The sequence below is a fragment of the Pinus tabuliformis genome, chromosome 9, assembly GCF_031772625.1.
Source record: "Pinus tabuliformis cultivar Carrire ecotype Pingquan chromosome 9, CPIR1, whole genome shotgun sequence".
Classification (NCBI taxonomy): Eukaryota; Viridiplantae; Streptophyta; class Pinopsida; order Pinales; family Pinaceae; genus Pinus; species Pinus tabuliformis.
In genome coordinates this window covers 554,906,254-554,925,011 of record NC_142307.1, presented here as the reverse complement: position 1 = coordinate 554,925,011, position 18,758 = coordinate 554,906,254, and the positions used below count along the sequence as shown (strand labels likewise).

General features: G+C 35.4%; 1 long non-coding RNA gene and 1 pseudogene across 1 annotated transcript; one reads left to right on the top strand and one right to left on the bottom strand.

The window, feature by feature from the left end:
* Positions 1 to 4,838: 4,838 nt before the first annotated feature.
* Positions 4,839 to 5,631, bottom strand: LOC149149717 (uncharacterized). The gene is made up of 2 exons (XR_016262629.1): positions 5,394 to 5,631; positions 4,839 to 5,298 (listed from the first exon to the last, which is right to left on the bottom strand). It is a non-coding gene; the product is annotated as an uncharacterized LOC149149717 (long non-coding RNA).
* Positions 5,632 to 6,581: 950 nt separating this feature from the next.
* LOC149149716 (protein STRUBBELIG-RECEPTOR FAMILY 8-like) overlaps positions 6,582 to 18,758 on the top strand; it is a 37,938-nt pseudogene continuing 25,761 nt past the window's right edge.

Here is an 18,758-nt window from a genome sequence, read left to right as displayed (position 1 = left end):
GGTAGCAGACCTATTGGCTAATATTGCAATAGAGGAGGAATAGAAGGATCAGACCTAAACACAATCACTGTCATTGTTCATTGTAAGCAAATTTTTTGCATCTACATTCAAATATTTCAAGTTAATGTCCTAGTTTATTGTAGAATCCATTGACAGAAAAGAGACACTTGCAGTCACTATAGGAAAAGCGTATCATCATTTGATATATTGATTGATCTAGATTCTATAGGAAGGGGAAGCTGGGTAGAATGTACCATATACGTGAGCTCTAGCTTGAATTTCACAGCCCCAATATCTCAATGCAGCATTAACATATATACAATTACTAAGGAACTGTACCTGCTGAAAACCAAACGTAGGAATGTAATTTTCTTCCTTAGAAGGCAATCCAATCAATCACATCTCATTTCAACTTTAAAATAAAAATACACTTAACCGGTCAAAACCTAGATAAGTGAGTAACCCATCAAATGCACCGTACCTGCTGAAAACAAGACGTACGAATGTAATTTTCTTCCCTCGTTTTGTATTCAGGGACAACTCTTCTCGGAAGGCAGTTCAATCAGATCTTATTTCAATCTTTAAAATAAAAATATCCTTAACAGGTCAAAACCTAGGTAAGCGAGTGAACCTTTAAATGAATTTAAAGCGTCAGTGAGTTTCCCTCGAATTACTTTCTTGTTGAAATCCCAATGAGTTGTGTCTGAGTACTTAAAACCCTGCAATAGAAAAAAAAAATCATCAAACAACCCTCTGAGTCATCTTAAGATTCCAAACCATTATCTACCAGAGGGCATTCTAAATTCTGTACACCTATATAATATACTGGTTTGGAATTAAACAAGAAGCATACCTGCTCAGGTAATTACCCTTCACAGAAATCTGAAATCATGCGTTTCATCTCTTCTGCTCCGCATCGAACCAAACAAAATAAAATCAACCAATCCAGAAAAGGGAAAAAAATAAAAGAAAATTCAACAAACACCAGCTGGTAAAAGAAAAATCGACAAAGAAAATGCACAATGAAAGCCAAAAAATAACAAGCAGAAGCCAATTCAAAGCAATGCAGAATACAGAAGAAGATGAGCTCAAAATAATAAGATATAATTTGCCTGCAACTCTTATATAGCAGCTCCATCTCAAACGGTCATAAATTTGCCCCAACTTCTAGTTCTTTCTCACTTCCACTTTAATCTATATTAGCAACATATCACCATGCTCTTTCTGAATCTGAGATAAATGTTTGATGATGGGACTTGTATGTCCATTATTGACATTGGGAAGTAAGAATTACATGGTGTTCTACCTCCTTTCACATGGTCTAATATAGAACCAAGAAGTCCACAAATGAAGTGGAAGCCCATTTACTAGAGATTTACCCAAATACTATATATTCACCAAATCAGACAAACAATGACTTGAGTATGGCTATAATCAAGAGAAACTTCAATAATGCTTTCCCACATAATGCTTTCCTCAATAATGCTTTGTCTTCAGAAAATCTTCGTCCATGACTCTAGTCATTAATTAGGATTTTCAATTCATGTATATTCAAATTGGAGCCAGCTTTAATCAACCATCTAAGCATGCAAACATTGGCATAAAAAAGAAGACGAGCTTCTGCCAGAGAAAAGGAGATCTCGAAGCATACGAGTCATTATTATCTCAAAGCTGCTTGTGACTCAACAAGAGCAGACTTTTGGGCCCTAGGGGTTAGACTGAGAGGACAAAGCTCAGGGGGTTAATGCTCCCGCCTCAATTTGAATTCACAAATATTCCGAGTGATTACGGTCGATGGCGATTACATGGAAGCAGTGCTGAAATATTTCCAAACCAAAACCTTCAGATTGCGTTTTTAAATGGAAACATTTTACAGGGACATGAGATACTTTAATATTTACTGTTTTTCTAAGATATAATGTACATAGCTATGCATAGTCATTTAATTACCAAACTCGTTTCGAACATGCTTGAACAGGATTACAGAACAGAAGCAAAAGTAAGAAACCTGGCCTGGCGCTCCTCCTCCTGCAGAAAAATCCGCCCTACGCGGCCCTCCCCATCCTCCTGGCCTTTCTCTTGCAGAAAAACCTCGTGCAACACTGGACGGACTGGCTAGGTAGACAGACGGCTAGAGCTAACCAGCCTGCTATTGGGCATTTAATGCACCGATAGCGGCCTCACCATACATACATGCCATGCATTTCCATCCCGCATCCATCGTTTCTCCGGCAGGAGGATGGCCCATCACATCATAAGTTTTCCGAGAATGGGTGACCCACTACCTCCGAGCTGGCACCGGCTGTGCTGGGCAAGATTTTCAAACGAGCATTCGCGCCAAAGAGCCATTTGCTCCATTCACGCAATCCGTCGAGTTTCCTCTGCAACCTCTGCAACCCCTCTCGAGCACAAACCGCTCCCGCAAGTGTTGCTGGCTCACCCACGTAGGTCCGCCCAGGGTGCATATTCCCGGCTGGCTGTGCGCCCCCCGGCGTAAGGTAAATTAACCTCTGTGCCAGTTTCTTATCAATGTTGTATGTGGCATCCCCATATTGCCAATGCCTGTAAATCCTCGATTTATTCCATGTAGTTACAAAACATGGCAATCTCAAAATAAATTTTGGCATACAAGGTCTTATTTTACATGACCATGGACATAATATTTAAGATAAATGATCTCCTTATAAGCAAATCTGAATTCTTATGCTGTTTCTCCGAAAACTACATTTGAAGGTATCGAAATTCTGTGCTCTTAGCTGGCAATTTAGATTCTCTCAGCCTTTTTAATTTGGTGATTAAGACTAAATCCCATCCGCAGTAGTTTACATGTACTCAAGAATAAAATTGTTGACAGCGTTTAAGGCTAGAGTTTAGAAAATTTGGGTTGCATTAATCATAGAACTGTCAGACATGCTTTTCCTTTCTTGTACAACTATTACAATCTGGGTGGAGTAATATCCACTGTTCTGAATGTGTAACTTTTTCCGATACAAGAATTGAACACATTAATTTCAGGACACCAAAACAGATCATTGCAGTGTTTCTGCAGGGTAACCATACAAATAAATTGTTAGTAGATCATTGAAACAACCTATGAATCATTGGTCCCTTTTTTTTGCTAAATTCTAACAATTTAGCACATTAAACCTTTAAATGAGCAGAAAAACACTGGAACAAAGTGCCTCAGAAGAAAGACATTTTGAATGAATGCACATGCTTGGGAAGGCATCTTTCGTTCAAGGTCTAATAGCAGTCCAACAAACTCTTTAGCAAGCTAGTGGGCTCTGTTGCAATATATACTTTATTGAGTACTTACAGGACCTTATAATTACTACTGGGCACCATTCCAAGCCTACAGGTTCTGATGTATGCCTACATAATTTGTCGAGGGGCCTACGGGTTCTGTAAGTGTTGATCAGTCTTGCAACTCTGCTATGCAATCTATTTTGCAAGTTGAGAGCTCCATTGTGGGCCTACACTTTATGTTTTTGACTTATTAGTGTTCCTAAGGTCCAACAAACTCTATTATGGATTTCTTCTTTTTGCTACAAGCTCACGAATCCTGTTAGAATTCATATTTTGAGAAGTACAACAATATATTACTTATCCGAAGAATTTTTTATACTCTGTAGATAACAAATGGGAGGAGCATCTAATTATTAATCCAAATGATGTGTTAGGATCAAGTAAAAAGCAACATGTTTTAACTTTTATTGTTGAAACTTGAAATCTGGGAAGGATTTTTTTAATCAAAAATCTTCTTGACTATAAAAACAAGCAATGAACACTTTGCAATAAAAGACATCCACATTGGGATTATTTATTCATGGAATCATGAACCCCAGTGGATATTAATCTTTGCTACATTTCCATTGTGCTAAGAAAGAAGCCAACTTAAATAAATCATAAATGCAAAGATAACCTTGTTTTACCACTAGTTGGGCCACTTCACATCTGCCAATCTATATGGGTGAAAGACCTTCAACAATTTTCTTTAATGGAGCTCTAATAAGTTTTATAAACTCCTTAAAGTAGATCAAGAGCTACTTGAAGATTCACAATTTTGCCATCCCACTCAAATTTGTTATGACTTGACATAAAGCTTAACAAGCACTGATAAGTCGCAATTAAAAAGACAAAATGCTATTTCAGGTATAACTTCATACAACTACATGTGCAAAGTAGCATTTAGCCAGGCTATGGACAATCCTAATTTAGCTCCTTTGCTGAATTGTCTGAATAATGTACGCCTGCAACTAAAATGAGAAACTAACTCTGTAAAGAAGGCTGCAGGTATAGGAAAGCGGTAGCCTGCATATAATCCTAGCCATAGATTTGTCTATCGATTTTATCAGAGCAAGCATTCAATAATGACCTAGAGATATAAAATGTTCAATCACAATCTAGAGGTACAAATAATTGGACCAGAGATACACATATTTGGATAGACTTGTTGCTGATTATGAGTGCTCAAAGTTTGTCCTTTCTCTGAACAATAGACAGGTCATCTGATAGGCTAGAGCCTAGATTATAATCAGCATTAAAAACGAACATCCATTAAGAAGGTTGTACTGACATGCGAATATGCAAGTCTAAAACGCCATGATTACTGGTCTATTTCCAATCCAGTAACTTCGCTTACCAGCATTTCTTCAAGTCACTATAAAGTCCTTTAGCATACATTCCACTACCATAACTTACTCACATATGCAGAGTTTTAAGTCCCAAGAGGCACATTCACATTTGCTACAATTATGTCTCCACAGTGTTCGATACACCTATTACTTTATATTCTACCACACATTTATCTCCCAGTTGAACCCGCTGGAAAGAAGTAGACTGCATAAGATTTTTATGTGATTAAAATAGAATCAGAACTGGCCTTATCAATCTTGACTACAAGCGTCACAAATGCCCTAGACCAATAAATATTTATATCTAGTTATAAAATCCTTTACAGCAAAAAGAAAAAATAGGACATCTCAATACATGGGAACTTCATAACCAAAAGTTCCACATAAATTACAATTTTGATTAGGTACATGATATTCTAGTTTTATCAGTAGCCCATCATTATGCTACTTCCAAACCAGTTCAGAATATATTCAGTACACACACCTCGGAATTGGAATTCATCAAAACTCCATGTGCATGCTGCAAAACCCACTCAACTGTTCCGAGACACCAAAGAATGTCTGCTCCCATGGGACTCCATTCTCCAATCCTGCCTCCTCTGCCGGAATCTGTGATACACCCTCTGGTCTTGTGAAGCACTTTTACCAACTAGCTGCATGTGATCTGCAAACAAAATTATGAGATGATTAACTATACCCAAGCCTAGCATTAGTTCATATAAGACAGAAAGTAGCAGCAATTGCTAGTTAGAAGTATACCCATTCTTCCACCATCCTCTCCTTATATTGATATTTTCATTTTATTTGTACAATTACTCTGTGGCAAAGGATATGAAACAATGGTCATTGTGATCTACTAACAATTCATTTGTATGGTTACCCTGCAGAAACACTGCAATGATCTGTTTTGGTGTCCTGAAATTAATGTGTTCAATTCTTGTATCGGAAAAAGTTACACATTCAGAACAGTGGATATTACTCCACCCAGATTGTAATAGTTGTACAAGAAAGGAAAATCATGTCTGACTGTTCTATGATTAATTTGCAATATTTCAACAATCCTATGTGGCCTGGTATTCTCCTTTCTTACTCTACTTCCCATTTATTTTTTTCATTTTTTTTTTTTTTTTTTTTTTTTAGAAATATGTTGTATAATTCTATTGAAAAAAATATTGGTAAAGGGAGCATATGACAAAAAAATGGAGAGTATATTGACTTTCACCACGTACACAGATCAAAAGCAGAAAATTTAAGTCCAAGAATGAAACCTAGAAACCTAAAAACCAACACGTCCCTGTGATAAACAGAGCAGGGCCAGACAGACAAAGAACCAAAAAAGAATCCCCCACGAATTGCCAAAAGGGAGTTTGGGGAAGATCACTCCCCAAAGCACTGACAAACATGACAGCATCGAAAACCATGAAATCCTAAACAGCAGTAGTTCCCATAACAGGCCACTGCTAGGCAGCCATGACATGGGATGGTAAGGGCTAGCAGCCAACACTTCACCAACTGCAAGATGTGTACCAGCAGGCAAACTGTCAGCAGAAAGCCCTTCGCACAAAAGCAACTGCAATCAAAGGGCTTCATGGCCCAACCAACAAGATGCCAAGCCCTTCAAGTTGCCTGCAACCAATATCATCACAGAAGCTTGAGCCACCATATGTCCTTCACAAGTCGTGTCGCAGTGCCATCCCCAGTAAGGCATAACTCCAAGCAACACTGCTGGAGGGGATAAACCCTTTCAACAACCTACAAACAAGATGTCTGTGAAGAAAACTCACCCCAATGCCTTTCATGAATAGATCTTAAACTCCATTTGCCAAGAAGAGGTGAACCAAATAATGTGAGCCAGAAAATTCAGAATATGGGCCTTTTTCTTGCAGTGAAAAGCCATGAACATCAGCCCACAAACTAAAAACGAAGAACGCACAGCCAGCCGGGAATATGCACCGTACCTGCGTGGGTGAGCCAGCAATGCTTGCGGGAGAGGTGTGTGCTCGGGAGGGGTTGCAGAGGAAACCCGACGGGTTGGGCGAATGGAGCTAGGTAGACGGACGGGCTGGGCTGGGTTTAATTAAATTTTTAACTAATAACTGTTTTTTAATGTTTTCTTTGGATGGCTGAGAATTGTTGAATCGTCTAACAATAGATTTAACGGTTAAGATTATGACAGGGAGATATCTGGGGGAGTTCATTTCAAAGGGGAACGCCTTACGGCATAATTATCTTAGACTGGATTGTCCCGTTTCCACTGAAAAATGCGAGGAAGCTGGGGATTCCGAGAGTATCCTTCTATATTCACAGTGCTTCCAGCTTCTGTGCTTATTTCTTCGCCCCTCTTCTGTTTCGATTCATTCATATTCCCGACAAAGGTATAGTAACTTCCTCTCCCACTGATTTCTTGTACGAATTCTCTATGCATTTGTCATGACAAAATCAACTTTCTTTCTTATGTTATTTAATGTTGCAGATGATGTGTAGTGTTGAACACATGGATTCGTGGAACAACTAATCACCTGTCTTCCTGGAATGCCCCCATTGCATGTCAAAGATTTACCCACTGAATCGAGACACAACACAAAGACATCTTGGAGTTTATTATAGGTGAAGGGCAAGCTGCTCTGGAAGTTGATTTAATATTACCTAATACGTTTGATGAGCTTGATTGTCCTATACTCGATGCACTCCAAGAAAGAATTCTGACCTTGTATATAATAGGCCCTTTTGTTTTACAGGCATAATCTGGAAGTGATAAAAAAAATTATCCCTGCCCAGAGCCCAATTCAGTTATCTATATTTTCTTCGGAAGCATGGCTATTATAACTGATCAGGAACTCTTAGAGTTAGCATCGGGTTTACTAGCTTAAGTATCCTTTTATGTGGGTTATTAGTCCATTCATGGTCATTCTGCCATGCTGCCATCTGAGTTTTTAGAGAAAAGTGAAGAACAAAAGTTTCTTGGTCAAATGGGCACTTTAGATGAAAGTTCTCTCGCATCGTTCCGTGGATGTTCGAATTGCAATACTTGCAGGTTAGTAAACTAGTAACTACATACTTATTCAATTAATATAACTGCTTTCAAGTTGGGATGGTGCCAAGCTTGTTGATATTCCAAGCTTGTTAATAGAAAAATAAAAAAAGCATTCAAACCAATAGAAAAACATTATAACATTTGAAATGGTGTCAAGCTTGTTGATAAGTTTGTTGATATTCCAAGGTGTCAAGCTTGTTGATAAGTTTGTTGATATTCCAAGCTTGTTAATAGAAAAATAAAAAAACATTCAAACAAATAGAAAAACATTGTAACATACGTCTTTTCTACATGTTGTAAGATGATTATTTCATGTCTTTGTCACAGGATGAGTTCCCGTGGCAGGAAGAACATGGCCTATATTTTTCTCAGGATAATTTCTTGTCCTCACAACACTTTTTTGTGGTCGGAAGAACAAAACCGAATAACCTCTCTGTTGGTGGTGAAATGTTGCAAATGGAATGAAGTAGCAGTATATCACATGCCTCCTTGACCCAATATTAACAACCACCTACTATGCTCCAATCACTATCATTTTACTTTGATTAAATTTATCGTCAGTAGTTGTCACATGCATAAGTATTTAATCATCCTATAAACAAGGATAACACATGCAATTATACCCATATGCTTAGATATTCGACAACATAAAGAGTAAGAAGCTAACATACATAACATCCCATTCAATTGAATCGAACCAGAGTAGCTAAAAGAATGTCACTTGGAAAATCAAGCACCGCCACCCAACCTACAACTGAATTCCTCCAGCTCACCCCCGAGCCAAGAGTTCTTTCCATGGATCATCTGCCTCTTGTTGATCTCTTCAATGGGTATTTAATGGCCTCTTTCATGATATTGTTTCCTTTAACGTCGTCCCACTTTTTGAGAATCTTTTTATCTACTTGCCTAGACGTTTCCCAGAAAAGCTCGTCTTTCTCTCCCACGAGGCTTTTTCCATAAAATCTTGCATTTCTCTCCTGCAAGGATTTTATATTTTTCTTTCTTGCCTTTATCTCCTGTGAGGATTGTCCCATAAAGGCTTGCCTTTCTCTCCTGCAAGGCTTTTATTTTTTTTCTTAAACTTAGCATCTTTATCCAACTAAAAAACTTAATGGATATTTATCTCTTATTCCATTAAGCTTATCTAGAATTTTATCTAGAAGTCTTATCATGAAAGAATTATCCATTCCCATTCACCAAAGGGATTTTATTTGGCAATAATCTCATCTCTTGGTGTCTCGTTTTCCAAAGCGATTTAATTATCTTTATTTATCTAATAATAGAGTATTTACTTTCATTGTTACACCTCAGAGCTAGCTTTTCTGTTACAATTTAGGCTTAGCTTAGGTCCAACATGATAGCAAAAAAGTGTTACATACAACAGAGGGGTGTTACATACTTCCCCCCTTAAATTTACATTGTCCTCGGTGTATTACCACATCTTACAATTTATTTCCTCAGTCACATGTAGTTGTTTTTGAATTTACAAGTTCCCATGGCCTGGCCATATGAATTTGATTTTTCGATATATTGGCTACAAAGGAGTTTTACTAGAAAATATCCTTCCATTGCTACCTGTAACATTTGTTTCAATCAATTTTGTGAGAGACTTGAGATGCAAAAACTCAATTCTGTTTACCACATTTAATATCATAACTTTATATAATAATACTACTATTTGAGTAACTGTGGGTTAATGCTACCTGCCATTTAACTATGATTCCTCATTTTCATTGTATTTAAATAATATGAAGAAATGCACGTTCTTCCAATGAATTTGTGTTCTTGCAGAACAATTGCTTCCTACAGTGTCCATACATTAGTCACAACAAGTCAAACTAGCACATTTGACCAATCCACATGTATAAAAATATCACATCAGGTTAGCTCAAAACATAACCATCAAAATCATAAATCTCATGTAACCATCATAACTTAATCAAAGACCTCATGTAATTATCATAGACCATAATCATAAATCACATGCATACTAAAACTAAAATAAAATACGAATATTTATCCTTTAATCAATCCTTAGCTTATACTGATGTCTTTATTTTGCATGCACTCTTGATCTGTTTCCACACTAGACAACCACCCAGTTCCTTCTCCTCAACCATGCACATACACATAGTGTGCATCACACACATACAACTATACATGTTAACCAACATCATGCAATACCTGCATCCACACTACTACCATATGTACCACATGTACACAATACCACCTGTACAATGTGTAAACCATATCAAATGTCCATAACATCACATGCATGACATGTACCTTATCCACATGTTTTCAAACCATGTTAGTATAATTAACATAACATCAAGCTAATGCCAAAAATTCCTTTATTTATTCACATTATCTTTTGGCAAGTCCAATCAAACCATGCTCAGTTTGTTGTTGGGGAATAAGGAATCCATGGACATGTTCCACTTCTGAAACCAGAGCATAACTGAATAATTTTATGTTAGAGTATTCAAGATCTTTTATTTAGCTAATCCTTTTCATGTATCTTGTGGTTGCAAGAAAATTTCTGCGAAATGATAACATAGAGGTAATCATGCATAATACAACTTTATAATACCAAATATTTGAGTTTTTGGATTGAATCTGTCACTAGACAAAGTATTAATAACAACGAAATATGACCTCCGCCAAATCATAAAGCAAGCTTTTGATAGCTAATCTAGCATGGCCTTCAATATTATATTTGAAGTTTAATAACAACCTTAACTTTGTCTTTAGCCAAGAAAATAATTGTTTGGTACTCCAAAGTACACCACTCATAATCTAGTTGTGCCATATAATTTCTCGTTTGCTCTTTTTACCACTTCTCCCAACACTTTGTTGACCATGAATAATTTAGTGTATATCCGAAACCAATCGAATAATCAATATGCAAGTACCTACACTTCCTATACATGAGTCATGAATGAGGGTTACACTGCTCTCAATTCCACACCCACTAAGTTTTTAGGTACTATGTGTTCCAAGGTGTGAACCTAGGTCATTAACATGTTGATACCCCAACTTAACATTAAATCATTACTTGGTAGAATATAATTAATTTCTTGGAAATCCAATCAATTATTAAATTCCTTAAAATAAATTCCAGAGTAGTTTATGCAATAATTGATATGTTGTCATATTTAAAACCAGACAACACTATCCATGCAATATGACAGGCAGACTTCTCTGAGGTTGCTTGGTAGGAAAAACTGGTACAAAAATATGCATCCTAGATCGTACGCTTGTGAATTAATTTGAATGTATTGCTAGATATCATTTTATCGAAACACATTATCTTAAAAAAATCTCTATTACCAATACCACTTAGCCATATGATATGGTTGAAGCATCCTATTGTTGTAACATCGAGGTATTGCATGGTTTATTATCCTCTCTCTTCATCGTCTTGAACATTTTATATGTCACACCTTATTTGACGGATGCATTATTTTACTACTAGCATAAGATCCTTAAATCATCATAAGCTGTATTAATGTGAAGTCTTTTGTTTTACCAAAAAAATGGTAATTAATTCAGATAAGTCATGTTTCGAGTCTAGTGTACAATTCTTATTAGTTATTAGGTTACTCTGAATTGCTTTATTTCTATTTCCAATGCATGAAGCACCACCATGTCTAATTTGATTGTCATTTATGTTTTCATAATGCACATATACTTTGTTTATATATAGTAGAATCATACAAATCATTTCAATATTATCAATTCCCCGAAGAAGTACATTTGTACAATCTACAATCATTCTACTAAAAGCATCTTCTTCTTGCTGCGGATTTGAAAGGTCCCTATTTGTGAGATATTACTAACAAAACCCCATCTATATTTGGATTGATATGCACATCCAGGTTTTGGAGTTTGAGGTTGCAAACCTTGAGTTGACAAATTGGAATTTGAGTGAATTTAAGAATGTGCCCTTGATCTTGTATTTAATATTGTCTTTATGCTATTAATCGAGAGTACTAAGAGATGCTTTTACACTCCCATTATGTATTTACACTAGATGTACTTTTGGGTGCCATTCCCATTAACCTACTTATTAAAGTCATAAATTTATTAATGTATGATGTTTTGACATGCATATAGTGAGCTGTGTTGCATGTATGCACACTCTTTACAATTCTGACCCCAATTCAGTCTAGAATGGAAATATAATTTGCGCCTCTTGCATATCCCAATTACATTTATTGGGATATTTCTTTATGCAGAAAGAAACATGTACTTTCCAAACTATGCATGTCAAACTAAATAGGCATGTTGCTACCGCATATATAAATAATGACCCGGTAAGGTTTTGTTCCCTTCAGTAATGTATATTTGGAGAATTTTTCCCACTAAGGGTGAATTAAACGGTTCAACCAGTGAAAAAACCACATCCAAATATGAACTACATCATTACATATAGATGCACCAATCAACACAAAAACATTGAATTGAAATACAAGTATAAAAATATATAGTCTCCTACCACATACAGAGACCCGTCTTTCACGAGCTTAACGATATTTTATGTGAAACTTCATGAATAGATACAAAGAAGGAAAATCTTCTAAATCTGTTCTAAGTTGAAAACTAATTAATTAACCATCAATACTAATGTTGATAGAATGTCATGAACTTATTTCATACGATCTATATAGATTCCACCTATATACTTTTATTTTTTTATCTTTCCTCATGTTGGCCATGATCTATGGAAAGACACTTGTATATTTTATCTACTTTTGTTTGCCAATTACCTCATAAGAGTTCAACATTTCTTCCCTTCATATCTCATCTTTTCTTGAAAACTCTATAAGTATAAAATTAATTTCATTGAGTTATGTCCTTGGATAGATTATCTTTATCAACATTGGTTGAATTTTGTTAAGCTATGTCCTTCGATAAACAATGTACAAATCATAATTTAATTTTAATATGAGCAAAGTCATATGATTCAAAATTTCCTTATCCCCCATTACTCCTTTCAACACTTGCTTTCATATTTATAAGCCACGATGACCACAACACTAAAATTCATCATCCATCCTTTCAATAATCATACCTTACAATTGTTGCAAATCTGTTCATTCATCAAGCTCAACTATAACCATCTCAAATTAAACCAATTTTAAATCATGGTAATTAGTGGGAATTTTTAGTCATCCATGCATGTAATCATAAAAATGGAACTCATTATAACAACACAAATGATCTATACATGCGTGTCATACATATGTAAGCACATGCATATAATCACATCAAGAGTTTGAGATAATATCCACTCATCGTATGCAATGAGAAGACTAAACATACATCCTTCAAGCATAATGTAAATTAACAACCCAAAGGAGAAGGTATTCATGTTCTTGTGAGATGATTTATGCATAAAAAAATAACTCATATAAAACTGTACACACACTTCAGTGTAGTTAGTTTATACACAAAGTGCCCATACATCATTTAATCTTGTTTTTACGTAATGATTGCTTAAGATAATTATACAGAATAATCTGAAAACAACATCATTGCCATCAAATAAATTGTAATTAAGTATTGCAGCAAACCATGGCATACCAGGTTATACATGCTTTGATGTTTCTCACACATTAATGTGTACAAAATAAAATATGTACAGCGCAGTCCTAAAAAATACATACAATAATTGAGTAATTGTGCACCTAAAACTACCAATAGGTATTTGCCATTAATTGTGGCATATATATATATATATATATATATAGCTATGATTTTTTCGACATGTACTGTTATTTATTGCAGAGAGCGTCTTACCACGTATGTCAGAGTTGAACAAATTCATCCTTATGATATTCTAACTTGCTAATGCAACAATTTCACATATTAATTGCAATAAAATTTGGGATTGGTAGTATTTTTACCTTAGCAAGCAGAAAAATGTTTTAAGTTCAACTATATAAATAAGAATGGACCACACCATGTATTTCGTCTATAAACCGGAAGCAATTCCACATCATGATCAACTCCATGGGAGAAAAAGAAATTGAATGATAAGACATACGTATGCATTGTTTTTAAAATATGAATAGGAAGCATGGGAGTGCAGAACTATAGGAAATCAAAACCAATGGATCTGATGAAACACATCACCTCCATGTAGTCTTACTCAGATTCAATGGGCACATTTTCATTGAAAACTATCCCCTTTTTTGGCATTGCGCTCTATAAAACAAATTTTACCAATTTTAAACAAAAAGTCGAACTTCACCAATGTGTCTCAAACGTCTCCAAACAAAGTAAAAACAAAATATTTTTTAAGAAGGAACTCCTTGATACAATAACACTTTCAATTTCACGCTGACGGAATGGTCTGACCTTTCTCGTCAACTGAGGTCTCTCAGAACCTTACAAATGGTTGACCAACCTAGGCTATGAGTTATGTTGGCCTTCCCGTGCATGCATGATCATGGTGGACCAACATTTACTACCCTCAGGGAACTCTTCTCAGTATCTACTGATGGGTTCGAGGCCAATGCTCCAAGTCCTTATTACCTATTATGGGATATCATTAAACTCCAACTAGGCAATTCGACAACCAGGGCACCACACCCCGAGAGGATTTCTCATCATACCCCATCCTTCTTAGCTTCATTATTGAACTCCTTTATATAAGAATGTTTTGGTTTATTTCTCTTCCATAGAGAGGTGGGTTTAGGCAACCATTAGCTTCTCTATCACAACTTTTGCAAATCACATTCCATCTCTGCTCCATGTTGAATGAAATCGTCTAGAGAAGAACTCGAATGAGTTGTTTAACAAAAAATATATTGTACACGGTTTCCTTGCCAAAGAAGGTAAAACATGATGTCAATAATTTAGATCGAATGGATATGGGATATTTTTACACCAACAAAAAAAACTACCAATAGTTCAATTGGTTACCAATCGTGCTACCAATCGGTCAATTGGTTAACAATCATGCTAAACATGAATGCGTGTATGTGCACATTTACAGTGCAGCGTCAAGAAAAGTTAACCCTACATTGTCAGATCAAAACTGGATAACCATTATCCAAACTAAACACGTTTATGGTATGAAACAAGGATAAAAAATATCCATTGAATGCTTTTATGGCGTGACAACCAGGATGACCAAAACAAGCATTAATGCACTCCATGCAAATCACAACTTCATATTCAACTTCATATTCAACGGGTATCTTGTCACTCACCATGCTTACGTTGTCATAAATACACCATAGCTAATATTTCCATATATCATTATCGTAATCCTATTGTCATAGTCGAAGGTATTACTGACATATATCTTATGCAATACGTATCATAGTGAATAATGTGTATCATAGTTAACACGAGCCTTCGTGGATGCAATTCAAACCATGATGTGTAGCATATATAACATGAGACACCGAATATACAATTGCAAACCTTAAAGACAATTACAAACCATAAAGTGAGTCACATATTTTAAAAAAAACCTTAGAGATAGGTGTGATTCATCGTAATTTCTTTGAGCACAGTGATGCCACATGGAAAATGCAAACCACGGATTGCATTGTGAGCCACTGTGATGAATAGAATGAGTTACTGTTCGTGGAGAGTGCGAGGTACAAGGAGTGGACAAAATGCGAGACGTGTAAACATGTTGCAAGCCAAAGATCCATATAAGCCATATATATGAAGATAATCAATGAATCAAAAAATAATATAATATTCCAGTCATCCAATGTGCCGCAGAGAATATCAACAAGTCATGGGAGATAAGTTGAACCCTGCTTGGTAAGATACTTACCTGGGAAATTTGAATGTTGATTACATGATATGAGCAGATAAATATAACATTCAAATTAACTTTTGCTGAATAAAAGGATCGTTAATTTTTCCCTCCATGTCTCCCCGCTCTTATCTTATTTTTTATTTTTTTATGCTCAATGTGCACATTATGATTAAACCTTGATTACATTGGATCACAAAAAATAACTAGTTATCGCTTTATTCATAATGCATATTTATTAAAAAAGCCACCATGTCGTCTAGCTTCGATTTCTACCTAGTTGTTTAGATTTGTCAATAATGATGTACAACATCTCGGTAGTAAGGAGAGGAGTCAAAATATTTGATCGAAATATCTAGTGAAATTCATATTAGTTAATAATGAAGTTCTATTAGTGATAATATCTCTGTCATTCTTTTTCATGGACACAATAAGACATTAACTATGATTCGAGTGGAGGCATTCTTAGAAATTACTATTTATTCGAAGTGAATAGAAATGCACGAGTGACAAGACCTTACTTACATCATTCAAATTAGACATAAGCCTTCTGGCGATTTCCATAAATTGAGAAGGTTTAAATGAAAGTAAATGAATAATTTGTTGAAAAAGTGTGAGAAACATTTTCTCTTCCTTGAAAAGAGTAAGGCACATACATTGATGTCATATGCCTTGGATGTCAAAATATTAGATTCATATACGTTCTGATGTAATAGAGACTACGTTGACCTACAACCACAAATTCATCAGTTGTTATGAAACACAGTTTATAAACCATTCCATATCCTACAGAGGTGGGTTAGCCGCAATATTTGAACCTAGAGCTTTGATACTATTTGTCACATACCTTCTTAACCCAATATTAACAACCACCTACTATGCCCCAATCACTATCATTTCACTTCAATTAAATTTATCTTCAGTAGTTGTCACATGCTTAAGTATTCAATTATCTTATAAATAAGGATAACACATACAATTATACTCATATGCTTAGAGATTAGACAACATAAAGAATAAGGAGCCAACATACAGAACATCCCATGCAATTGAACCGAACTAGAGTAGCTAAAAGAATGTCACTTGGAAAATAAAGCACCACCACCCAACCTAGAACTGACTTCCTCAAGTTCACCCCCGAGCTAAGAGTTCTTGCCATGGATCAACTGTCTCTTGTTGATCTCTTCAATGGGTATTTAATGCCCTTTTCATGATATGGTTTCCTTTAGTGACGTCCTGCTTTTGGTGGACCTTTTTATCCACTTGCCTAGGCTTTTCCCAGAAAATCTTGCATTTCTCTTGTGCGAGGCTTTTCCCATAAAAACTTGCATTTCTCTCCTACAAGGCTTTTATGTTTTTCTTGCTCACCTTTCTCTCCCGCAAGGTTTTCCAATAAAATCTTGTCTTTCTCTCCTAAAAGGCTTTTATTTTTTCTTAAACTTAGCATCTTTCTCCAGCTAAGAAACTTAATGGATATTACCTCACATTTAATTAAGCTTATCTAGAATTTGATTTAGAAGTCTTATCATGAAATAATTATTTATTCCCATTCACCAGCGGGATTTCATTTGACAAGAATTTCATCTCTTGGTGTCTCATTTTCCAAGCCATTAAAATATCTTTATTTATTTAATAATAAAATATTTACTTTCATTGTTACACCTTAGACCTAGCTTTTCTCTTACAATTTAGGCTTAGCTTAGGTCCGAATAATAACAACAAAGTGTTACATAAAACGAGGAATGTTACATAGTGTGAAAAATAGATGTGTTGGCCCTAAAATGAAATAGTGGCCGATGGTGAGAAGTTGCTATAAAAAAAATATGGCAAGTGGCCAATAGTGATAGCAGAGGCCATGAGCATTAAAAGTGATGGCAGGTTGCATGAGCATTAAACTTTGGATAAAGGTACTAAACTTTGTATAAAATTCGGAAAGAGAAATAAAAGAACCATTCCCACCCCATAGGCCCCAGCGCAAACAACCAAACTTTAGATAAAATTAACATAGCCAAATTGCAAAGTGAATCCATACTTGGGATAAAACCTATTTGCAATTGCAAATTCTTCAACCAGACAAGTATGGATAAAACCTGTTTACAGACTACAAATTCTACAACTCGACAATAAAACATAGCATATGAAACTTGGAATAAAATAAAATATTTTTACACAACATTAATTAAATACATCGGTCAACACAAATTAATATAAATTCAATATCGAATCGAATCGATCGCTATAGTCGCTGCGCTGCCTTAGGCGGGGACTAACAAGGGTAGCAGTGTGGATTTACCGTGCGCAGTTTCCGCATCACCATTTCACACATAGTACGATATGCAGTTGATAAGCAGCGGCGAAATGGGCAATACAGAGCTATGATGGGGATGAAACGGATGTAACATTTATTGAGATATACAGGTCAAATTGAAACAACTGAATAAGTCAAATCACATGACTTTAGACAGAGTGCGGAGGAATCCATGATTATTTGAAAAACGACCACGAGAGCCATCATCATCAGCGTCACCATTTGAAAGCAACGGCGTGTAGTGGCTGTGCTCGTAACTCGTTGATCTAACGAGGTGGCTGCATAGGAAGAAGGGAATGATGCCTATAAACCCTTCCAGTATTCCCTTCACACTTATTTTAACTTCGACTGCCCTTAATCTATTATAATTTTGAGTCTACCTGTTATATTAATTACATTTAATAATATAATTATACATATAATTAATATAAACCACATTTGCTATTGTAATCGTGATAATTTAAAATTGATATAAATCGAGTTCACTCATTTTTCTTTCTAGTTATGGTTTAAGATAACATTGTTCTAAAATAAATTCAATGACTGCTCGTCGTTAACTATGTCAAAGGGACATATCATTACGTTTACCTCACGAAGCTTGAAAATGCTTCAGCTCGCCGTCTCTTCCAAATTATATTGAAGAAATTGAAATTCTTTCCACAAATGAGAATGTTTCGCATGATGAAGGGAAATTTGTTTTTTTATTAAAAAACAAGGTTGTTAAATATGCTTTATAATGGTGTATTTTATTTTTAAAAATAAAGATTTATAATTCAAGATAAGGATATATATATATATACACACCCAGCTTAATATCCATTTCCAATTATATATATATATAAACAATTCAAAGTAAAAAATCTTATTCAATAAATGAGCCTTTTTACCTTGAAGCTGATGTGTAATTTTATTCATGACCCGAAGTTTATTCATGATATATTTGAAAGCAAATTAATAAATAAAAAGTTATTAGAATGTTGATTATAGATAAAATAA